The 25,896-nt window shown below is 41.0% G+C and overlaps 1 protein-coding gene and 1 pseudogene across 4 annotated transcripts in view; both read left to right on the forward strand.

The window, feature by feature from the left end:
• The window catches only part of ARHGAP44 (Rho GTPase activating protein 44), a 167,733-nt gene that overhangs the window by 17,535 nt on the left and 124,302 nt on the right, over positions 1-25,896 (forward strand). The window lies entirely within an intron of this gene.
• LOC122906775 lies at positions 4,046-5,653 on the forward strand (annotated as a pseudogene).

Here is a 25,896-nt window from a genome sequence, read left to right on the forward strand (position 1 = left end):
CTGAGAAGAGTCCAGGACTGAAGAGTGGCCTAGGGAGGTGGGTGCATGGCCGGAAATACTAGATGGGCTAGAAGCAAAGAGCATACATTGATAGCTCCGAATTTAAGGTAGAGTGTTACCCTGAAGGGAAAGCCTTGCTTCACCTCCTGTATTAGTTTCCTACAGCCTTCTGTAACAGATTAACCCATACTGAGTGGCTTGAAACAACCCAAAAGGATTTGGTTACTGTTCTAGAGACCAGAAGGCCAAAGTCAAGGTGTGGGCAGGGCCAGGCTTTCTCTGAAGGCTCTTCTGGAGAATCTATCCCTTGCTGTGGTATAATAAAGACAATCTCCTCTTTGTCCTTAGCTCCTAACACAAAGATTGAAAAAAATCCTTGGGATTTCTGGAGTGATAGTTGTGCTTTCTTATGCTAATGAGGTGACTCCGTGGCAGGGCCCCTACATAGCTTTGGGCTGGGCACTAGTCACCAGAAGGACCAACCACATAATTAAAGGGTTGGAACATTGGGCCAGCCCAGCCTCTGGGGAGGTGAGGGGAGCCAGAGTTCAGTGCTGAGGCCCATGACTTCCTCCATTGTGCCCACATAATGAAACCCTATAGAAAAGCTCTGGGTATTGAAGCTTGGTAGAGCTTCCTAGTTGGGGAGCACACCCATGTGCTGGAAAGGCACCTGAATCCCATGAGGAGAGGTAATGGAAGCTTGACCTGGCTCCCTAGCCCACCCCAGACCTTGCCCTGTGCCTGTCTTTTGTTGGGTTGTTCCTGAGCTGTAACCTTTATCCGTGCACACAGATTTCTATTCCTAAGTATAGTGCTTTTGGTGAGTTCTGTGAGTCATTCTCATGGGTTATGGGACCTGACAGGGTTGTAGGAAGCCCTCAGTTTGTAGTCAGCTGGGCAGGATTATGGATGGTTTGAGGACACCCAAAACTTGTGGCTACCTCCAAGGTAGGGGCAGTCTTGGGAAGTACTTTGTCCTTAACTCGTGGGGTCTGTGCTGACCCTGGCTAGTGTCTGAATGGAATAAAATTGTAGGACATATGGTTGGTATCAGGGAATAGTGTCTGGACTTTCTCTTAGCTTCTGGTGTTGCCAACAGTCCTTGGTGTTCTCGGGCTTATAGACCCATCCCTCCGGCCTCTGCCTCTGTCACCATGTCTTTCTCTGAGTATGTCAACCTACAACATCCGCGAACCCACATTCAACCCACAACATCATCTTTGCTTCTTGAATTCTGATTTACGACTAAAGCCGTGAATGACTGTCCCATTGTCCCAATCTTACTAACATTTCATACCATCTTAGGGAATTTGTAAAAAACCAGCCTCAAGTATTGACCGTGTGTTCCTGTTTTATTTTCCCTACTGGAGTATAAGCCCCTTGGGGACAAGACTTGTCTGACTGACTTATCTCAGTTGGCCTCATGACCTTCACACCACCATGCTTGGCTAAAACTTTATTTTTTATTTTTATTTTATATTTTATTTTTTATTGCTGGCTAGAAGTTTAATTATCTAAGCAGTGTCTGCTAGGCTTTCAGTGCTCTTTTTAATAAGTCTAATATTTGTACAGTGCACTGGGGTCTTTCAGATTCTGATACACCCTCTCTTGGGTGGTGGGGGCGGGCATGCCAAGTCACACACCCAATCCTTTAATTGTGCATAAACCTACCAAGATTGTTTTATAACTTTTCTGTACCTTGAGTAGCTACAGAGGCTGGAGTGAGAGACAAGGGAGCTTATATATAAATATGAATGTGTACACATACATATGCATATTAATTAATTCTTCATTTCCATCTGGTGTGCTCCTCTAGCTCCATCTCGATACCCTTCCTGTTTTCTGAATTCTTTCATTATGTTTCGCTCTTTCCTCATTTTTACTTTTGCTTTCTCCTTTCTCTTTACCTTTTTTTTTTTTTTTTTAAAAAAAACCTCTTTGCTTTCCACAAATTTTAAAGTGGTAGGGATTCTAAATCATGGTTAACCATTAGGGTCAGATTGTTCTGAGAAAGCCATTCAGTCTCCCTCCCCATCTCACCCTAACCCCACTGCATTGGAAACTCTGGTTGTATTTCCAATGACACCCCTCCACCTGCCCTTATACCGCATCTTGTGGTTTTACAGGAAAGTCAGGATAAAGGACTCTGCTGCTGGCTGTTCTTTGATTTTTTTAAGAAGATTGTTGGCCTGCCTGTCTTGATTGTCCCCCGTCTCCTTAGATTCTGTGGAATATAATAGAGGAGGGATGAGAAGCTGTGCTCCCTTAGTGGTTATCATCCAAGCATTTAGAACATGCCTGTTGTATTTCCTTGCAAACACACGCCCCCCCCCCATAACTATTCTGTGAGAGAAATAAGTGGTTTCCCCTCCTATTCAGTAAATGTTTATGGCATTCAGTATTGAAAAAAAATACAGAAATAATCCTGGTGGGGTAGATTCAGCTAGAAGCGTGAGCAAGAGAATGCAGCATACAGCCAAGAGGTGCAGTGTCAAAGGTCAGAAAGACTTCGTGTGGGAGAGTGGAATGATCACAAGGACAGTGGTAAGTGTGTAAACTCCGTGCAGTGGGAGCCCCCTCCACTCCCACTTTGTTTCATTTTGTAGGAGCGTGGAGTGGTCAAGAGAAGGGAAGAGATTTGCCCACATTTGGCATGGTAGAACCTAATTGAATTGAGGCACTGCCCAGTCCCCAACTGGCCACCGTCAGATCACAGAGAATGCCACAAATGCGCTAAAATTCTCTTCCCTTTCCTTTAGTTGCTTGAGAAGCATCGTGGAGGTGTAATTTGAAAGAGAGCCTTTGAGAGTAGCTCAGAGTTAAATAGGAGGAAGAGCAGACAGTCCGTAGGAAGGGGACCAAGCGTGCGCAGGTGGGAGTAGATGTTATTGGCACAGTGAGTGGGAATGGGGGCGCTTTGTAGAAGGGAGTGTGTGTTGTGGAGCTTGGTGGAAAGTCAGTGCTGGGCGAGACTGGTGTTATGGAACCATGGAAGTGAAGCCCAGGCATTGAGAAAGTGGTCTGTTAGGCAGTGAGGAGTTCCTGCAGGCCCTCGAAAAGGAGGAGTGGGGTTACTAGGTACAGTTGTTTTTGGAACAGCACATTAGCTGCTGCATATGGGTAAATTGAAAAAGGTCCGCCCAGAATGAAGGAGGCCAAAAAAGAGGGTAGAAGGCAAATCTGGTTGAGCTTCTGGATTTTTAGGCAGATTTGGGCAGCTGGGTAATGGTTTTCTCTGTTACTGTACCTCTTTGATTCATCCCAAAGCTGTGTGTTTGAGCAAGGAATACAACCTTCTCCAGCTGAAAAGGTGTAAAAGTAACCATACAGCCCTTCACTAAAACTGCTGTGTAGGCAATTAGGCTCAAAGAGGAGGAAGCTGTAACTTGAGTAGAATGTGATGAGGGATTCTGTTAGGGTAGCAGTTGTACTTATCTGTCCTTGCCATTCTAAGAATGAATACATCATAAAAAGTTCCAAAATGTAATAAAAAGCTAGAAAAATTGGAAAGATGCTCCAAAGTAAGATTATTTTCAGGTATGACTATCTATGTGGAAAACTTCAAAACCCTGAACATAAATAATAATAAGAGTAGATCAAGGTTGTCCCACTCAGAAGAAAGGAGTAAATATATTAATATTACATCTATATAGATACAGTAGACTTCAGGTCAAGGAAAATTTTAGGGATACAAAAAGATAGTGCATAATGATGAAGAAGTTCAGTTCATCGAAAAAGGCCTAATAAGCCTCAATGTGTATGCACCTGGAGAAGAGAGGTTCAAAATATGCGCAAAAAGAGGTGATAGAGAGAGGAGACAAACCCACAGTCCTGCACAGGGACTTCAGTACTCCTAGCTGTTGATAGAATCAGTAGACAGCAAATTAACAAGGATATAGAAGAACCAAATAACACTATAAAGGAACGGGATACAATTGACATTTGTAGAACACTCCACCCGATAACGAGAGAATGTATATGCTTTTTTGGTTTTAAGTACATTCCATGTCCAGCATGGAACCCAAAGCGGGTCTTAAACTCATGACCCTGAGATCAAGACCTGAGCTGAGATCAAGAGTCAGACACTCAACCAACTGAGCCACCCAAGTGCTCCAAGAATGCATATTCAAGTGCCCCTGAGATACTCACCAAGGTTGACCATGCTGGATCATAAAATAAATCTTAAAAAATTTGAAATCATGCAAACTATGTTCTCTTCTCATAATTGAGTTCAACTAAAATTCAGTTACAGAAAGATAACTAAAAAATCCTGTTGTCCAACAATACATTTTGAAACAATCCATAAGGCAAAGAGGAGATCTCATGGGAAATGAATGAATATGAAAATACAACACATCAAAATTTGTGGGATGCCCCTACACTTAGAGAGACATTAATAGCCTTAAATGTTTACATTAGAAAAGAAGAAAAGTCACTTTTCAGCAGTGATGACCTCCCCGACAAGAACATGCCCTTCATGAAGGACCTCCTGCACCCATCCCTGGAAGAGAAGAGGAAGCACAAGAAGTGCCTGGTGTAGAACCCCAACTTCCCGAAGTACCAGGAATGCTACAAAGTCAACTTGGTCTTTAGCCACACACAAATGGTAGTTTTGTGTTGGCTGTTCCACTGTCTTCTGCCACCCCACAGGAGGAAAAGCCAGGCTTACAGAAGGATGCTCCTTCAGATGAAAGCAACACTAAAAGCACAAAGAATCAACATGAGTGGTAAACTATCCCAATAAACAGATTTTGGATACAAAAAAAAAAAAAAAAGAAAAGAAAGAAAGAAAAAGAGAAGTCTCTAATAACCTAAGCTTTTACCTTAAGAAAATAGAAAAAAGTACAAAATAAAATCAAATTAAACAGAAAGAAGTAATAAAGAATAAAGAGATGACTGGTAATCAATGAAATAGCAAAGTAGTAGAGAAGATAAATAAAACTAAAAGATGATGTTCTGAAAAGATCAGTACAGTTGATCTAACAAAACTGACTAGGGAAAAAAAAAATAAGACACGGATGACCACTACCAGGAATAAAAGAGAGGATATCACTACAGACTTGACAAGTCCTTAAAAGGATTAAAAAATACTACAGACAACTCTGTAGGTAACTTGCAAAACTTAAACTGTACTTTTTCTTTGAAAGCCATAGATTACAAAAATTCACCAAAGAGATAACTGGAATAGTGTTACATCTAAAAGAAACTGAATTCTTTCCAAAACAAACAAACAAACAAACAAACAAACAAACAAACAAAAAACCCTGCAGGTCCAGATGGTTTCATTGGTGAATTCTAAAAAACATTTAAAGAAATAACATCAATTCTACACGGCTTTGTTCAGAAAATAGAAGAGAACACTTCCTACCTAGTTTGTGAAGGATTCAGCATTACCCTGATAACAAAACCAGACATAGACATTACAAGAAAAGCACAGACCACAGCCCTCATGAAAGTAGATGCAAAAATTCCCCAAATACCAGCAAATCAGATGCAGCAATATATAAGAAAAATAATACACTATGATCAAGTGGGGTTTATCTCAGGAATATATAATTGGTCACTCATAAATTAGTGTACCTCCCACATTAAATGACAGAAGAAAAAACAAATACTCATATCAACTGGTACAGCAAAAACATATGACCACAAAAAAAAAGTATGGCAAAATTAAAATCTATTCTATTCTTTTCTTCTCAAACTAGAAATATTAGGAACTTGAATTTTATATAGAATAAAATACTGGGGAATCTATGAAAAAGCTCCTAGAATTCATAAGTAAACTTATCAAAGTTTCAAGTTGCAAAATGAATGTACAAAAGTCATCTGTATTTTTATATACTTGGAACAATCGGAAATGAGATTTAGAAAACTTTAGATAAATCTATTAAAACATATGCAGGGTCCGTATATGGAAAACTACAAAACAGTGATGAGAAAAATTAAAGACCTCAACAAATGGGGAGATAGATTATATTCAGGATTGCAAGACTCGATTTAGTTATGAGGTCAGGTCTCCCTTGTATTGATCTATAGGTTTAATGCAATTTCAGCAAGATAGCACATATAGACAATGTAACTAAAATTTTCGTGGAAAGGCAAAGGAACTAGGGTATTAAAAATAAATTTGAAGAAGAAGAATCTCATTAGAGGGATCTTACTACCCAATTTTAATAATTACTATAAAGCTACTCTAATCAAGCTGTTATAATCATCATCTGAGGTCTTGATGAAGACATATACACTTAGATCAATTGAACAGAAGAGAGAATCCAGAAAAAGACACATACAGATTCGGTCAGTTGATTTGGGGCCAAGATACAGGGGTCGTTTGATGGAGAAATAATTGGCTTTTCAACAGATGGCGTTAGAACAATTGGACCTCACATAAGTCATGTAGCATGTACTGTTTTGTGTCTGACTTCTCTCAATGTATTATTTTTACAATTCATGTTGTATGTATCTTCATCTTTAGTATTCCCATTGCTCAACCATAGCCATAATTTGTTTGTTATCCACCTACTGGTGGACATTTGGATTATTTCCAGTTTGGGGCTCTTCTCTGCACATTCTTACATATTGTTGTGAACAGATGATTTTTTTTTTCTTCGGATACATACCCACAAGTATAAATGTTGATCAGATTTATAAAAAACTGTGAAACATTTTTCCAAAGGCTTTGCATCACTTTAAACCCACCAGTTATATATGAGTCCAGTTCCTCTGCTACCTGTATCAATACTTGGTATTGCCAGTCCTTTGGATTTTTGTCACTTACTGGTGTGTTGTGGTATCTCATTTGGGTTTATTTGCATTTCACTAATAAGAAAAGATGTCAAAGCTTTTCATGAGCTCACTGGGCATTCAGATACCTTCTTTTGTGAAATGCCCACATAATCTTTTGCCCATACTTAAATTGAATTCTCTGTCTCTTCATTATTGATACGTAGGTTTCTTTATATATTTTGGCTAGAAATCTTTTTCATTTGTAACATTCTGCCAGCTTTTGTTTGTTTTTCCTACTTAATGTCTTTTGATGAATGGACATTTTGAATTTTGACAAAATGCATATTATCAGTTTTTCTTATAGGGTTAGTAGTTTTTGTATCCTGTCGAAGGAATCATTGCCTATCCCATAGAAGAAAATATTCTTCTATAGTTTCTTGTAGAGGCTAATTATTGTAACTTTCATAGGTCTATAACCCACCGTAAATAAGTATCTAAGTATGTTTTAACATAGTGGTTAATTTTATCTTTTTTCTAGATGAACACCCAATTTCTCTGGCCCCGTGTACTGAAAAGCCCATCCTTTCCCCACTGTATTACACTAATTTCTCAGCCCCAAGTCAATGGACAGTATATGCAGGTCTGTTTCTGGACTGTGTTTCTGTTGCATTTTACCCATCTTTTACATGTTTTAAATCTTTTGTAACTACTCCATATTTTATAACACATTTTAAAAACTTCCACTTTAAAAAAAAAAGAAAAAAAAAGTTACTAGTTATGGGAGGTGGAAACTGTTTCATTAAGACTTCGCTTCACATTATGACCTGGGAAGTAGATTATGAAACTGTTGTTGATGCTATACTGCGTGCCCGGCATTATCATGAGAACACAAAAATGAGTAACAGGGCAGAACTATAAAACTACTAGAAGATAACAAGAGAAAACCTGGATGACCTTAGGTGTGGCATGACTTTTTTTTTTTTTTTAAGATTTATTTATTTGAGAGAGAGCAAGAGAGAGGGTACATGTGAAAGTGGGAAGGGGGAGAGAATCTCTGTGCCAACACAAAGTCCTATGCTGGGCTCAGTCTCACGATCCTGAGATCATGACCTGAGCTGAAATCAAGAGTTGGATGCTTAACTGACTGAGCCACCCAGACACCCACTGACTATGTAGATATAAATCTAAAGACATGATCCATGAAAGAAATAATTGACAAGCTGGATTTTGTGAAAATTAAAATTTTCTGCTCTGCAGAAGTTCTCTTGACAGTGTGACATCCTCTGCACATACTTAGATTCTGTGACTCTTCATTACTGATTTGTATGTGTTCTTTATGTATTTTGGGTAGAAGTTCTCTGTTTACATTACTAAGAACGCATCCGTCAGTTGTTTGCGTTTTCTACCTTCTTAATGTCTTTTGATGGACAGAAGCTTCTCATTTTGACAAAATGCAAGTTCTCATTTTTATTATCTTGACAGTGTCAAGAGAACAAGAAGATGAGCCACAGACTGGGAGGAAATACTGCAAAAGACACATTTGATAAAGGACTGTTATCTCCAAAATATATTAAAAACAACAACAACAACAACAACTCTTAAAACTCACCAATAAAGAAAACAACCCAGCTAAATAATGGGACCAAAGGTCTTAATAGACACCTTACCAAGGTAGATATATGGATTGCAAATGAGTATATGGAAATGTTCTGTCTGGCAGTCGCCCCTGACAATGGATAATCACCAACAGGTTGTTTCTTGGGAGGGCGTGGTTGTCTTTGTGATAAAATGAATCTTCCAGAGTCCCAAGTTCCCTTAATACTTCCAAACAACTTGACCCTCAAACACTCTAGAAGGACTTCCTGTGATTTTTGTGCCTGCACCTGAGGAGGTAAGCCCTCCTAGAGGAAGTGGCTCCACAAGGCAGGTTGCTACCACTATGAGTTCTTCACCACCCAACTCAAGTGGGCCTCCCGCTGGTCCCTCTGAATCCTGCCATCTGCCAGATCTATTTGTTCTCCAAATGCATTCTCCAAAACAATGGCATTTCTTTTTCCACTTCCCTCAAACCTCCACCTTCCAGCACTTTCACTCATGGCCACCCTCACCTACTCTCTAGAGGAAATTGAAGCTCTATTAGATGGATGGGATAACCTCATTTTCCACTGTGAAGTCAAAGACCACCTAAATTTCCAAGAATTTCTCTCTTCCTAATGGAGGAGGTGTCCTGTTTTCTGTCTTCCTATTCTTCAGTCTCTGCTCTTGGTCATATCTCATCCTGAATCTTGTCATGCTAGCAAGTATCCCTTCTGTCTTCTGTATATTCAACTCCTCTTTCAAGTAGTTGGTTCCACCAGCGTTTGAATATGTTTGGTCTCTTCCATCTCAGCAACAAAATGTCCCTTGACCCTCTCCAACCCCCACTTACCTCTCCTATCTAAATTTTTGGGAAAGACTTGTTTGTATTCAGTGTCTCCATTACTTTGCCTCACATTCACTCTGTATCCCACTTTCTCTGGCTTCTGGCTCTATTCCTTGCCCACACAATTCTGCCTGAACTCAGTAAGGTACCAAAGAGGCAGCAGATTTCATATTGCTAAGTTTGATGGACATCTTTGAGTCTTTATTATTTTTTCAGCAGCGTTTGGTATTGTTGATCACTTTTTCTCAAAAGCTTTTCTTTTTTTAATCCTCCTTGGCTTCAGTGATACCATATTCTGCTGGTGCTCTTCCTGTTTTTCTGGCCATTCCTTATCTGTCTCCATTGCAGGAAATAATGGATTTCCTCATGGATCGTTCTATAATCTCTCCCTATGCAATTTCCTTCATGCCCTTGGCTTCGGTGATCATTCTGTGCAGATGACTCACACTTCTCATAGTCCTCTTCGAGCTGCAAATAGCAGATCCACAGGACTTTTCATGTCATGGAAAAGAATTTGAATTTTGAGCAAAGGAGTAGTAGGATTTTATTGTCTTTTTAAGAAGATCAGTCTTCTTCTTGCTGTGTGCAGAATAAATAGAGGCAAGAGTGGAAGCAGGGAAACCTGTTAGAAGGTTAATATCCAGAAAAGAAGTCATGGGGACATCTCCACGGGAATATTCAAAGATGCCTCATACTCAACGTTTCCAAAGCTTATTTCACAGTCTTCTACCTGGGCTTCCCTACTGTAGTGTCTGCCATCACCATCTGTCTGGTTAGACTGCTCAGATACCTTGACCCACCTGTCTTAGTAGTTGGGGCTACTGTGATAAAATACCATATACTGGTTGGCTTATAAACTACAGAAATTTATTTCTTATAGTTCTGGAGACTCCAAGTCCAAGACTGAGGTACCAGCATGGTCAGGTTCTGGTAAGAACCCTCTTCCTGGTTCACAGGTGGCATCATCTTCTATGTTCAAACATGGTGGAAGGGGCCAAGGATCTCTTTGGAACCTCTTTCTATAAGAACATTAATCTCATTCATGAAGACTCCACCCTCATGACCAAAGGCTCCATCTCCACTATCATCTTTGGGACTTAGGATTTCAACATAAGAATGTTTCAGGGACACAGACATTCAAGCCATCATACCACCTCTTCCTTCCAATTCACCATCATGCACTCTGGTCTTCTTCCACTGTTTTTTATACAGTAGTTTTAGTAGTCTTCAAAATGCAGATCTGATGTCATCCCAGGCCTTTTTTTTTTTTTAAAGTGCTGTTTGCACCACTCTGAAGGTAATGACTAAAAGCTTTGCTATGACCATATCAGGTTCTTCACAGTCTGGCCTTGATGTACCTCTGAAACCTCCTTTCCTCCCTCCCCCACTTTTGCTTCTGCACTGCTCTACCTTCTGCTTGCACTGTTCTCTGCCACCCTGATCCCTGTTGCCTAGACATCTACTGTCATTCTAGAATCTTGGCTAAAGTGTTATTTTTGGTGAAGATTTCCCATCGTGCTTGACCCCCATTTAGGACAGATTCTCTTATTATTTTTCTTGTAGAACCAGATCTCTTTCTTTTTGAAGGCTTCTCTTTATTTCTCAGATATATACTAATTTATAGAGTAATTTTTTTTTATATTTTTACTCCCTCGAGTGAGAGAATTTTCTTTTTTTTTTTTTTAAGATTTTATTCATTTATTTGACAGAGATCACAAGCAGGCAGAGAGAGAGGAGGAAGCAGGCTCCCTGCTGAGCAGAGAGCCCGACTCGGGGCTCGATCCCACGACTCTGAGATCACGACCCAAGCTGAAGGCAGCGGCTTAACCCACTGAGCCACCCAGGCGCCCCATAATTTATAGAGTAATTTGATTACTATCTTTTAATGACATTACGGATTGTTTTCATCAGCGTTCTCCCCAGAAACAGAATCAATAGGGTGTATGCATGTGGACAAGAGAGGGATTTATTTTAAGGAACAGGCATGTGTTGGTGGAATCTGGCAAGTCTAAAATCTGTAGGGCAGGCCAGCAGGCTGGAGACCTAGGGGACAGCTGATGTTGCAGTCTTGAGTCTGAAGGCAGTTTGGAGGCAGAATTCATTCTTCCTCAGGGGACCCCCGTCTTTTCTGTAAAGACCTTCAACTGGTTAGAGGAGGCCCACCCACATTATGGAGGGTGCTGTAGACTGGATGTTTGTGTTCTCCCAAAATTCATTCATTAAGACTTGTTCCTCAGTGTGATGGTACTTAGAGGTGGAACCATTGGGAGGTGATGGCAAATGAGGGTGGAGCCATCATAACGGGATTATTGCTCTTATAAAAGAGATCTCAGAGAGATTCCTGTTCTCTTCTGGAACACGAGGACCCAGTGAAAAGACAGTATCTGTGAACCAGGAAGCAGGCCCTTACCATACATGGAATCTGCTGACACCTTGATCATGGTCTTCTAGCCTCCAGAACTGTGAGAAATAAGTTTCTCTTGTTGATAGGGCCATCTAGTCTATGGTATTCTGTTATAGCAACCCACGTGGACCAAGACAGAGTGTAATCTGCTATAAGTCTACTGATTTAAAAGTTACTCCCATCTAAAAAATACCTTCGAGCAACACCTCGACTGATGTTTGACCCAAAACTGGATACCATTGACTAACCAAGTTGACACATAAAATTAACCATCCCAGAGACCATGTCTGTCTTAGCCCAACATTGTATGATCAAGAGAAGGCGCTCAATATATATTGATTGTATGGATTTGGGAGTGTTGAATTTCTAGGTTTTCTTTTTTAAATTTTTAAATTTTAAATTTTTATTTTTAATTGTTATTTTTTATTATGTTATGTTAGTCACCATTAGTTTTTGATGCAGTGTTCCAAGATTCCTTGTTTACAAGTAACACGAGGGCTCCTGCAATACATGCTCTCCCTAATACCCGTCACCAGGCTCACCCATCCCCCACCCCCGCTCTTCTAAAACCTCTGGTTTGTTTCTCCGAGTCCATAGTCTCTCATGGTTCATCTCCCCTGCCGATTCCTGCCCCCTGCTTCATTTTTCCCTTTCTTCTCCTAATGTCCTCCATGCAATTCCTTATGTTCCACAAGTAAGCGAAACCATATGATAATTGACATTCTCTGCTTGACTTATTTCACTCAGCATAATCTCCTCCAGTCCCATCCATGTTGATGCAAAAGTTGGGTATTCATCCTTTTTGATGACTACATAATATTCCATTGTATGTATTGGCCACATCTTCTTTATCCATTTGTCTGCTGAAGGGCATCTCGGCTCTTTCCACAGTTTGTCTAGATTTTCTACCCACAGTCAACAACGCCAGTGAGGGTAATGTGTTTCATAGGTGCATGCACTGTTCTTCCTGGTCATTCTTTGTGTTCATTCCAAAGTATTTTTCTGCTAAAGACTTTTTTGATACAAGAAATATCTCTAATTTTTGACAAATTTGCTTCTTTGTAACTCACTAATCCCTCTTAGTTTCTTTCTTTCTTTTTTTTTTTTAATGATTCATTTATTTGAGAGAGAGCACTCTTGAGCCTGCAAGGGGAACAGCAGAGGGAGAGGGAGACAATCCCCAAGCGGACTCCCCACTGAGTGTGGAGCCTGACATCTGGTTTAATCCCATGTGCCTGGGGTCGTGACCTGAGCTGAAATCAAGAATCAGATGCTTAATGGGCTGAGTCACTCAGGCACCCCTTTTACCTTGTTTCTTTACAAATTTTCTTAAAGAGTCTCATAAGGAAGCTTTATTAAGCTTTTTATTAAGCCATTTGACTTAATCATTTGATTTGCTCTTCTCTGGTCTTCCTCTTTGTGTCTTTTTCCTGTTTTCTTGGACGTAGTAACCAGAGCCAATTTTGTGCCCATGTAGCTGAACCATGACTTTATTTGAGGAGATAATTGCGTTTTTATTTCCTAGTGCTCTTAAGTTTTATTGGCCATTTTGGCTACAGAAGCATATAGTGCTGAATTTTCTGTTTCTAAAACCAAACTCATTCTGGCCCCATCTCCAGAGTTTTCTATTTCTGTCACTGGTGCCAGACACTGAGACAAGAATGCTTGGAGTCATCCTTGACTTTTCCACCCCCACCGTTCCCATTCAACTACAAGATTCTCTCGGTTCTTTCTTGAAAATATGGTCCCTGAAAACAGATCCTTTTATTTTTCCATTTCTTCCAACAAGCCCTCCTGGGCTTTTGCATAATAATGGATTTATTATTGGTTGTTTCTACCACTGTATTCTCCCAACTTCAACCTGCTGTAGCCAACAATGCCAGGGGAGTGTTCCTGAGTGTTAGCTTGAGTATACTTGCTTCTCCCTGACACTTAGTCACGCACTTTATTTCCTTGCTTCATTGGACCTTCAGTGCAGATGGTTATGTTCATCTAACTTTTCAGATCATGGCCTGTATCATTATATATTTAATCCCCTTTTGGCTCTTTTTCCATAGAGTTTGAATGTGTTGTCTATAGTCTCTGTATATTCTTATAAGCTGTGTCTTGTCATTTTGGGTATTTGCAGGAATTGTACTCTGGGTCTCATTTTGTTTTAGATACATCACCACCTTTCAGATCTATCCATGATGCAGTGGGAACATACTCCCCAGTGCTTCTAATTGCTGTTTTTCTGTTATTCATGTCGCTCTCTGCATTTGTTAGACTTTAGTACTTTTCTCTTTAGAGATCTAATATATTGGTTAATTTCTTTATATTTCATGGTTTATATTGTTCTTGTAATTGGCATATTATTAGGGTTTATTCTATAGTTTGGTTTATTTTATATTTGTTGCAGAGTAATGAGATTGATGTTTTATAGGTTATCCTTTGTCAGCAACCTTGACGGAGTCTCTTATTCATTCTCATAGTTGTGCATGAACTTTACTTAATATTACATTGAACTGTCTGGTGTTACTGATATTTGACCATTTTTGCCTATATCATTATAAAAGCTAGCTCCAAATGTTTCAACCTAAGAATGATTATGTTTTTGTTTTTAAATTAAAAAAATTTTTAAAAGATTATATTATTTGCAAATCATGATACAGTTTTTTCTTATTTTAAACCTTGTAATCCTTTTCTTTCTCTAGGTCTTTTAGAAGTTTCAGACCATATTAAATAGCACTGCTAATGAGTACTACAGGGGCGTCTGGGTGGCTCAGTTGGTTAGGCGACTGCCTTCAGCTCGGGTCATGATCCCAGAATCCTGAGATCGAGCCCCACATCGGGCTCCCTGCTCCATGGGGAGTCTGCTTCTCCCTCTGACCTTCTCCTCTCTCATGCTCTCTCTCCCTGTCTCTCTGTCAAATAAATAAATAAAATCTTAAAAAAAAAAGAGTTTGTTAATGAGTACTACAGAGCTTTCCTGTTAACTATATTTGTCCTAGTTTTTTGGTTCATGTTTAGATAATCTATCAAGTCTAAGAAGTTCCTTCTTTTCCTAGTTTGCAATGAAATATTTTCTTTGAAAAACAAAAATCTCAAATAGATACCGAATTACATGGTCTTTATGTATCCACTGAGATAGTAATAAAAATTTTCTCCTTTATTATATATACCTATAGTCCATGAAATTGATAAATGATTTTTAAGTTGAATTATCTTGGCATTATTGGGATAAAGACTATTTGATTATGATATATTTTCAAAATATGCAGCTGGATTTGTTTAGTATTTTATTTTGGGTTTGTATATCACATTCATGAGGAAACTGGCCTATAACTGTATTTTCTTATAATCCTTTTGTGGCTTAGAAATCAAGTTTGGAAAGTAGTCTTGTTAAATAAGCTTGACAACTTTCATATCTATTTTCTGGAACAGTATGTATAAGATCAGTATTTTTTGTTCCTTCAAGAGGTAGCTCACCTAAAAATGATTGTGTCTTGGAGTCTGTCATCCTTAAGAGTAAATAGCCAGTTAGTTTGACAGCAAAATGAGCTTATTTGGGGATAGCAGAGGATTACAACTGGGGACATGCAGAGAGTGCAGACACCAAAGGACAGAAGCATCTTTTAGAGAGGAAAGAAGGTGAAGAGAAACTTGAAATAAAAGTCCACTGGACTAGAGGGAGAGCTGGGGGCTCTGGGGACTTCTCATTGGCTGGGTTGCAGTGGTTCTCATTGGCTGGGTTCTGGTCATTCTCATTGGCTGGGTTGAGGTACTTCTTATTGGCTGGGTTGTTGCTGGGCAAGGAGAAACTTCCTTCCCCCTCCAGGGTAGTAAGGGGAGCTTCTTCCTGTGTGGGAAAGGCTTCCTCCTGCTGGAGTCTGCAAACAGTAGCAGGTGGTAGTGGTGAGAGCTTTCCCTTCTGGGCTTTCTGAATCCATTTTCAATGAGGTATCCCTTGTTCATTTTCACAGGTCCAAACTACCTGTCTAGCCAACCTAACCTTTTCTGTGTTCTTCTATCTAATGAAAGTGGCGCATTGTTCCTGTTTCTGTCTCACATGTTTCCTCTTGCTCTCCTTGACCTAGTGACTCCATTTTCCTCTTTCTGACTCACCCTCCGAGGACCAGTGTACCTCCCAAATCATTCTTGAGCATTACCCTTCTTACAGAATTTGTTGTCTGTTTCACTCTTTGACCCTTAGCATTAGTTCCTTGCCTGATTCTTTATCCCCATGTATTTAAGTGTCTAGGAGCCTTCCATGGCTCTCCCCTACAAACCTGAATTTTAAGCCTCAAACACACTGCTGGGAGTTTATTAGAGGCTCTCCTGGTTGATGGTGGCCGTTTGGTTATATCACACTCCGCTTTGGTCACACTGGCCTTTTCATTGTTATAATCACGCCAAACATAGTCTCACCTTAAGGCTCTTGCACTGTATTTATTTTTTCCTCTCCTTGGAATATTCTCTGCATCATAGCCATAAGCATTTTTGTTACCTTTAGTAAATCTCTGTTCACATGTTACTTTCTTAGTGTAGCCCATCTTGATCACCCTATTTAAAACTACAGTTTCTGTCTCAGCATTCACAATCCTCCCTATGTAGCCTCCTTTACTTTTCCCCATGGCACTTACTACCTACTCATTGTACATATGAACATATTGTTTTCTGCCCCCAGCTATAAAGTAGGGTCCTCAGAGATAGAAATTTTGGTGTTTTGTTCAGTGGTATATCTTGTGTCTAAAAGAGTAACATCAGGGCTCCTGGGTGGCCCTGTCAGTTAAGCATCTGCTGTTGGCACAGATCATGAACCTGGGGTCCTGAGATCAAGTCCAGTGTCTGGATTCTCCATTCAGCAAGGAGTCTGCTTCTCCCTCTCACTCCACCTCTCCCCCGCTCCCCATGCTTGTGTGCTCTCTCTCTCTCTCTCCTAAATAAATAAAAATCTTTTTTAAAAATTTGAAAGAAAAACATAGCTGACACTCCGTATCTATTAGAATACACGAAAAATCAAATACACCCGCTCTCAGTTGAGAACTTGCCCTGCAATTTAGGCTCCTACCACTTGTGGCAGCAGAGAGGTACTCCCTGTAGAAGTCCTGGTGGTTGGAATTGGCACAGAAAGTGGTCTTCTTAAATATTTAACCCAGTGTTTTCCTTCTTTGCCTAAAAGAGCTGCGAGTCTTTTTGCTATGATTACTTGAACTCTCTTAGGTGGAAGACCTGATTTCTTGTCTTTAGATGTTTTGCCAAGAAGATCATCATACATGATTTCTGGTGCTAGTGACAAGGGGGGGCACTTCTGTGTTCATACCTGGCTCTCTGACATTCTGGGCTCAGCCTCTCAGCTGTGTCCCTTTTAGATACATTGGGGAGTGGGGGATGGGGGAGGACTGATTTCTCAGACTGTCAGAGCTTCACTTTTCAGATAGCTTGCAATCCAGTGCCTCATGCTGTTTGTCATCACCAGGAGTTTTCTCCCGGGTCTGTGTTGTCTTCCTTTATGCTGTTACTGGGAGGCATGAGGAAGATGTGATCAGATTGGCTCGTAGGTCCAGGCTCACGACTTCTTGCCTTGGCACACCTTGGGCGAGTCATTGAACCTCTGGAGGTTTTAGACTTTCCTTTTGTGAAATGTGGGAGTCAGATGAGGGTGCCCTGTAAATTCTTTTCCTTTGGCTAAAACAAACACAAATCTAGGAGATACGTTAACTTTTTTTGTTTTGTTATGTTGTGAGAGGGAGCTATTCCAGACAGCTCTCACCTGGTGTTTTTGCTTCATTTACACATAGTGATTAGCCTGGATCCCTCAGCATCACTTAGCAGCTGCCTGCTTTCAGAATGTGGTTTGGTGAGGCAGTCTAAAGGGACGTTATCCCATATATCTCAGCAGAGAGATGAGGATAAAGCTGATTTCGTTTGGGGACACATGTTTCTTTAAATGTGTTACATTCCTCGGTCTTTGGTTTCTCGTTCACCTGCACCATTTCAGTGAACCTTCCTGGAGGTTGATTCCTGTTAGTTTTTTTTTAAGAAATGATTTATTGAGTGTTTACTATATTCCAGCCGTGACCCTGAGTTCATGCCATCTTACTTCCATTCATTTGTCAGCACCTCTTGTGAGGAAGGGGGTGGCGTCTCCTTTCTCAGATTCTGGATAACATCTCACAGTGGCACAGTGGCTCCTATGACCTAATCCAGCAGCCACAGCCTGGCTCCCTGCTTGCCTCCTGTTATTCTTCCTTTAGTTCCAAGCTATTTTTTAAAATTTCCAAATTATTTACTTTTACCAAAGGAAAGTGGTATGGACAGGTTGTAATCAGTGATCTGAAAAACCAAATGTATTTTTCCTTCTCCCAGATCATCTCGTGTAAGACAGAGATCCAGTGTGACCCCGAGGAAATGGAAAATTCTGAAGAAGCCCTTTTGGCTTCAGGGTCTAGTCCTTTGACAGGTTTAATTTAGGAAGAACCTATCAGGCCAGGGAAAAACATTTTCAACTAGAATGTCAATGACCAAATGGTGTTAATCAGTATGAGTTTTAGTTGCAAACCTAAAGCCCGTTTGAGTACAGATTTACTCAAGCCCTTAAGATCAAAGAAGGTGTGTGTGTGTGTGTGTGTGTAGGATCTTTTTGTTTTGTTCAAACAAGATGAAGAATAAGAAATAACCATTTCTGAGCTTCGTGGGGGAAAAGTAGAGAAGATAAGGCCACTCCTTGGGATTGATGTTCTACCTTGGTGAATAAAAAAGGAGAAAACTAGACTTCTCTATTCCTCTTTGCTACTATCTCCTGAAAAGAGTGATCTTCTGACTTAAAGGGGTTAAAAAAAGCTTCAGTGATTTGGAGTGAAAGCCTCAGATTTTGTAAGAGATGCTTACCTCATTTTTGTCGTTGTCACCTGTCCTCATCCAGGTGCCCAACAATGGCTGGTATATTTTTCTTGAAATAATTTTAAAACATTTTAAATTATAAAACCTGTAACTCACTATCTTAACAACAACTACTTCTTTCTCTTCCTCCTTTTCTTCCCTCCACACCCGATGTGGGGCTTGAACTCACGACCCTGAGATCAAGAGTTGCATGCTCTATCAACTGAGCCAGCCGGGGGCCCCATCTTAACCATTTTTAAGTCTGTACTTCAGGAGTATTAAGTATACTGACATGATTCTGCAAGAGATCTGCAGAATATTTTCATCTTGCAGAACTGGAACTCTTCCCATTAAACAGCTTTTCATTTCCCTCTCCCACCCACCCATGGTAACCGCCATTTACTTTCCGTCTGTGTGGATCTGATTAACAGCATTTGTCTTACTGTGTTGGGCCTAGCATTTTGCTTAGCATAATGCCCTCAGAGTCCATCCATGTTAGAACATGTGACAGAATTTCCTTTTTTTTTTGTAAGGCTGAATCATTCTGTATATACCACATTTTGTTTATCTGTTCATCCCCTGACGGACAGTTGGGTTGTTCCCACCTCCTTGCTGCCGTGCACAATGCTACTGTGAACACGGTGGGCAAAAATCCCCTTGCAGTCCTGGTTTCAAATCCTTTTGGATAAATACCAAAAAGCGGGAATTACTGGTAACATTTAAGAACTTGTATTTAAGGACAGAAATGCTGGAAGAAGCAGATTTGGACTAAGTCATGCTAGTCTTTTTTTTTTTTTTTTTCCTAAAAAATATTAAGAGGATAGATTTTTTAATGTTGAGTTGCTTCACATGCCTGACTCAAATCCCAAGCAAGACTCTTAGATGAATGAGTGGACTTGTAGAAATTTAGAAAAGGAAGCAGTTGTCATTAGGATCTACCCTGAGAAGAATAAGCATACATTAGGGAGGCCGATCTCATTTTTTTTTTAAGGATTTTATTTATTTATTTGACAGAGAGAGACCAAAAAACTCTGGCCACTAGGCCTATAGATGTGGGCAGATGGTAGAGCTGATGCATGTCGATGGCTTTGGCAAGAGTGGACAGTGACTTTTGATGCTACGAGGGGATGCATGGGATGATGGCCTCATTAGAAGGGGTGGTAACTGGAAAAATACCCTATTTTATACAGAAAGTTGTGAGTGGGACATGGTTTATGGTATGGTGCTCTGAGGGCCCTGTCCTGTTGAAGGATGGTTTGAGTAAATAATCAGGTTTCTAGTCTCATAGCTGAAGGTGATTTTTATGCCCCATTCAGAACTCATCCTTTGACTTTTCCAGAATCCTCTTCTGACTCACAGACTTACCCACTTCTCTGTCACCTTACGGCCACCCGTTTTGACACTTCTTTGTCACTGTTCCTCCCCTTCCATTTCTCTTTGTTCATTTCCTCCTCATCATAAACATTTGAATAACACTTTATAAAAAATTAACATTTTATTAGAAAAATAAGAAAACCATCTTTTTGCACATCTTCTTTAGGAATAATGCCTAGAATGCTCTCAAGAAGTGGTGAGGTATGTTCCCCTGGACAATATTAAGTCAGAGAAAAAGTGGGAAGCACATTTACATTTGTGTGGATAGGTTCATAGTCGTCTTAAAAATCTCTATGTGTGGGGCGCCTGGGTGGATCAGTGGGTTGGGCTGCTGCCTTCGGCTCGGGTCATGATCTCAGGGTCCTGGGATCGAGTCCCGCATCGGGCTCTCTGCTCAGCAGGGAGCCTGCTTCCTCCTCTCTCTCTCTGCCTGCCTCTCTGCCTACTTGTGATCTCTCTCTGTCAAATAAATAAATAAAACAAAAATCTTTAAAAAAAAAAATCTCTATGTGTTAGACATCAAAAGTCTGAAAGAAAATACCTCCAAAAGTTAAGCGAAGATGTGACTCTTTCAGATGCTGGTTTTTTTTTTTTTTTCCTCCCTTTGGCTATTTCCTGTGTTTTCCAAGTTGTCTGCTTTCTTTTGCGTAGATTCATCTTTGACTATTACATGCTTCCTGCACCAGAAACTGGTGGTGCCATAGCTCTCCCTATGTTAAGGTGAATTAGCCAGGTGGTAAGGACACATGTTGGCAAGGATACAGAGTAAGGGGAGCCCTCTTACACTGTTGGTGGGAATGCAAGCTGGTGCAGCCACTCTGGAAAACAGTAGGGAGGGTCTTCAAAAAGTTGAAAATAGAACTGCTCTACTACCCAGCAATTGCACACCTAGGGATTTACCCCAAAGATACAATTGTAGGGATCTGAAGGGGCACCCACACCCCAATTTTATAGCAGCTATGTCCACAACAGCCAAATATGGAAAGAGCCCAGATGTTCATTAGCAGATGAATGGATAAAGAAGATGAGGTATAGATATACAATGGAACATTCCTCAGCCATCAGAAAGAATGCAGTCTTGCCATTTTCAGTGACATGGATGGAACTAGAGGGAATACCCTCTAGTAAAATACCCTCTAAGTGAAATAAGTCAGAGAAAGACAATTATCATATGGTCTCATTCATATGTAGAATTTAAGAAATAAAACAGGATCATAGGGGAAGGAAGGGAAAAAATAAAGATGAAATCAGAACAACAACAACAAAAAAGTGAATGGGTCCTCCATATGGGGGTTGGAGTGTAGAAAATTGGTAGCCTCATGAGGAAAATTCCTTCTGAATTAGAGGTTTGGGTGCAGGAGGGCTTGGGAACTTGTCCCCCAACTCTTCCCGTTCTGTTCCAGCTCCAACCTTTAAAACTAGTACCCGGCTCCTTACCTTATGTCATCTCCACCAAGCCCTCTTTGATTGTAGTCTAGAAAATTCTACAAGTAGAGTGACAGCAGCAAAAAAGATCCATTGCTTGGCTTTCTATGCAGTGGTTGACCAGCTGGCTCATTAGTTCAAGCTTGGCCATTTGTCACAGCCTGGCCCAGAACATCCTACTTCTTCCCAGGGACTTACCTTTATGAAGGTGGCGATCTTCCTGTCTCAAAACTGAGGACGGCTGGCATGCGTCTGTGCAGCACATGCTCCTTGAGCTGTTCTTAGCTCCCACAAACAGTGCTTCTGTGAGCTGCCCCCGTTTTCTCTTCATCACCTTCTTCTGGGTCCTTCTGTACCACATCCTGTGAGCTTTCTTAGTAACAGTGAAATCTGGTTTGCTTAACAGAACGAGGTGCAGTGGTGTAGTCCATTCTTCGACTTTAACTGATGAGACTTGGTCCCACATGCCTTGTTTTTCTTTTTCTTTTTGCCATGCCTGACCTTGCTGGGAATTATTTATAGATTCTTGGCTGGATTATATTCTGTTTCTGAGTCTTTCAAAGCAGGTGAGCAGAAACCTGCAAAGATTTAGTAGAGGTATATCACCAGTGACCCTAGGCTTAAAATAGTCTTTGGTTGTTGTTGTTAAAGAATGAAGAATTCAGTACTTTACTTTTTTTTTTTTTACATTTTTTGCTTTCTTTATTTTTTACATTTTTGTTTTCTTCCTGGCTTCTCTTGGGTTTCCAGATTAGACCTCATCTTCATACAGCTCATTGTGTATTTCCAAATACAGTTAAGGTGTTAACCCAGAAAGAAAACAGGTCAGGCCCTCACATGTATAGGTAAATATTATGCTCGTTTGATTTATCTTGTGACCCAGATCAAAACTCACCTAAAAAGGACAAGACATAACCACCATTTACACTCAAATGTTTATTTTCTTGCAAAAATTTAATATTTTTAAATTTTTCCCAAACAGTTGCAGAAATTTGAGATCTGCCCTACTCCAGCTCTTCATTGTTCTTTTGCAAAACATGTTCATTGTTTTTTATTGAAAGGCCAGCATAAACTTTGCCATCTTGTCATTGGCTGTGGGTGTAGTCATTAAAATGTGGTCTCTTAATCACTCTTTTATGATTTAGATTTTCAGTGTCCAGATTGGTTTTTTGGTGTGTGTGTGTGTGTGTGTGTGTGCCATCAGAAACTTTAATAATAAACATTTTATTCTATATCCCAGTCTGATCTGATCTGTTTTAATGACCTTTTTGTGCAACCCCATGCCGGTGCCCCTCACTGTTTCAATCTGGAAGTGTGCCTGTGGGGAGGCTCTGTAAGCAGTTTACGGTGGCCCAAAGGCCCCAGGATTGTGTTCTCAGCCTTGTCTTTTGGGCCCTGCCATGTCCTGGTTTTTACCCTCATCTGCGATGTAAAAGGAGTGGCAGATTTTTTGCACAACCTATGACCGACAGGCCTTTTGAACAACCTCGTGATGCTGACCTAGGGAGCCAAGGTCAGAGAAGGCTCTTCTGTTCATCACTAGTTGGTGACTCACCTCAACAATCCTTTAGTTCCTTTCTTTGATTCCCGGTTTCTTGGGGGTATTCTCTTGTGTCCCAGACCACCTCTTCCTCTTCTGTGAGATAGGAGCAAGCAGTGGGTGGCCTGGGAGAGCCAAGGAGAGTGAGCAAGAAGTGGTTCTGGGTTGGCTCATGTGGGTCTTGGGGGAGGTAGATTAGGGATTCTGTTCAGGGCCCTCTTGCAAAGGGGATCTGGGTTTCATGTGCCCCAGGTGCTACCCTTTAGGAAATATGGTTCACATCAGAGACATAAATTAACCCCAGCGGGTACAGATAGTAAATCCTGGGTTTCTTAGTGGAGTCTTGGAGCTGCAGGAGAAGCCCCATCCTCATAAATCCATGTTGCCCCCAGTATACCCTGACCTTTATGGGGAGGGGGTACCCTGGCTTGACTGAACCCCTAATCACTTCTTATTCTCATGGACTCTGACCCTGGCATCATCCCCTCAATGTGTGTGTGTGTGGGTGGGTGTGGGTGTGCACACGCATGCGTGTGTGACTCTGTGTGTGTGTATGGTGGGTGTCCTGTGCTGTCTCCAGCACCTGAAGTCCCTGTGAGCAGGCCGAGAGGCATGGTTACATCTGTTTGTTCATCCACAGCTGCTGCCCACCAGAGTTCTGGAAGCCCCCTTCAGGCAGAATTCTTCACACTGTGTAATACAGAGTAACCTTAAAATAGCTTACTTGAGGAAGGGGTGTTGTTTCCACTTTGCACAGAGGCAGATCCTGAGCCGCTGCTGTCTAGCTTGTGTATATAGGAAAGTGTGGCTTGGTGTAAGCATATTACAGAGGAAATTGATGTGGAGAGTGAGGGCCCAGAACTAGGCGACGGGATTGCCACTGGCTTTTAGATTCTTCTTCAACTTGTGGTCTTTGCAAGGACACATTTGGGCTCTTTTCATGTCTACTACCTAGCTCATGTGATCCTGGGCATGCTGCTTTACCTCTCGGGGCTGCAGCTTTGCATTTTAAAAATGGAGATCATTGAGACAGATTCACTTGTTTTAAAGACATGAAGCTTATGTGATTTGGGGTGGGGGGAGCTTCTTAAAAAACATAAGGTTTAAACATTCACTCTTTCTCCAGATTTTCAAATACACCTACATGAGCGTGTTGGAGAAAGAGCATCCCAGGTAAAGGCAACAGTGCAAGCAAGGAAGTTTGAAACCACATAACCACTCCAGGGGCATAGACGTGATTCTGCGTGGTCTTTGGAGTGAGAATACCAAAGCATTCTGCTTTGGTGAAACATGAGAGGCATACAGGGAGTCTCTGGCATCAATGCCCAGATTCCCCCCCCCATAAAGTTTAAGTAGAACACCCCTCCCCCCCCCAATCACATAAGCTTCATGCCTTTAAAAAAAAAAAAAAAAGTAAATCTGCCTCAGTGGTCTCCACTTTAAAAATGCAATGTTGCAGCTCAGAGAGGTTAAGCAGTATGCCCAGAATCACAAGAGCTTGGAGGTGCAGCCTGTCTCATGGAGTTCTTAAGATTTCCCCAGGTGATTTGAATATGCTGCCAAGGTTGAGAACATGGACTAATTCTGTGTTCATTGGTTTCCAACCTCTGTGTCTAGAGTTTCTGATAAGTAGGTTGCCCGTCATGGGAGCCTTGTTTGAAGGAATGCTGTGTGTGTGGCAGAGAACATCTGAATGTCTCTTCTGCCCAGTCATGGGTGCTGGGTATAGGATAGTATTTTGGGACTTGGATGGCCTTAGAGTTTCCTGACCTTTTCCTAACTCTGTCCCTTCTTTCTGCCTTCCCTTGCCTTTTGCTCCTTGCCACCTTGGTTGAGCTCCCCTGGTTTCTCTGGTGTGTATCTCCTTTACTCTCATGCTGCCATCACACTCACAACTTGTATGACACCAGCTGGGTGTCCTATAAGTCAACTTCATTCTGACATGATTACTTAGAGCATCAGATCCCACAGGTGAAGGGCTCAGTTCTACAAGACTGCCTCCTGTTGCCCTCTCCCGCCCATACTTCAGATGCCAGTCACAAGTCCAGGTTGTCCCCTGTGCTTCTGACCAGCTGTGGATTGTGAATTCCCATGAACCGCCTCCTCAGGCTCTATTAATTTGCTAAAGCAGTCTACAGAACTCAGAGAAACATTTTACACACTAGATTTTATCATAAAAGGAGGTAACTCAGGAACAGCCAGGTGGGAGAGAGGCAGAGGAGAAAGCATGTGGGAAAGGGCTTTGAGCCTTATGCTCTGAGTATGCCACTTTCCTCAAATTTCCATGTGTTCACAAACCAAAAACATCTCCACATCCCATCCTTTCAGGTTTTTATGGAGGCTTGATGACTTAGGAATGACTGATGAAATCATTGGGTATTGGCCTTCCTCAGAGGTCAGGGCAGGGGCCTGAAAATTCCAGTCCTAGAATCTCCTGGTTGGTTCCCCTGGCAACCAGCCTCCTTTTTTACATGGGGTCCTAAAGTGACCTGGTTAACATACTAGAGGACACTTTGATTGCTCTCATGACTTATATATTTCTTATTACAAACCACAGTATCAGAGCTTCCCACCACTTTTCTCTTCTGGCTTAGGACATCTGCCATCACTCTTATTTTCTGTTGAGATCTGTTATCTGTTCTTTTATTTAAAGCATTTTTTCTTTTATATCTTTGAGCATGGCTGTAATGGCTCCTTAAAATTCCTACAGCTTATTCCAGCACCGAGTTACTGTCTTGGTCAGTTTCAGTTATTTAACTTTCTTTTGTGTTATGTCCCATTTTCCTGTTTCTTCTGTTTAATAATTTTGGTGATTATCCTGGATGATGTGAATGATGTATTGTGGGAACTGTGGATGCTGTTCTGTTTTTCCATGGAGTGTTGGTTTTTTTGAAAGGTGTTCTTGACTGCATTCAAACTCAAAACTCCATCTTCCCTCAGTGAGTAGTGGTTGAAATTTCTACTGATTATGTTTAGTCTTAGCAAGGCTCCATGGAGTCTGCTGTATGCGTGGCGTGTTCAGCAGTCAGCCAGAAATGTTGACAGTCTGTCTACAGATTGGAGGATACCCTGCTGTGAATCTATCATTTTCCCCCTCACCTTTCAGCTATGGGGTGCCTTGAACTTTGTTCTGTGGTTCAT

The sequence above is a fragment of the Neovison vison genome, chromosome 5 (assembly GCF_020171115.1).
Source record: "Neovison vison isolate M4711 chromosome 5, ASM_NN_V1, whole genome shotgun sequence".
In the NCBI taxonomy this organism is placed as follows: domain Eukaryota; kingdom Metazoa; phylum Chordata; class Mammalia; order Carnivora; family Mustelidae; genus Neogale; species Neogale vison.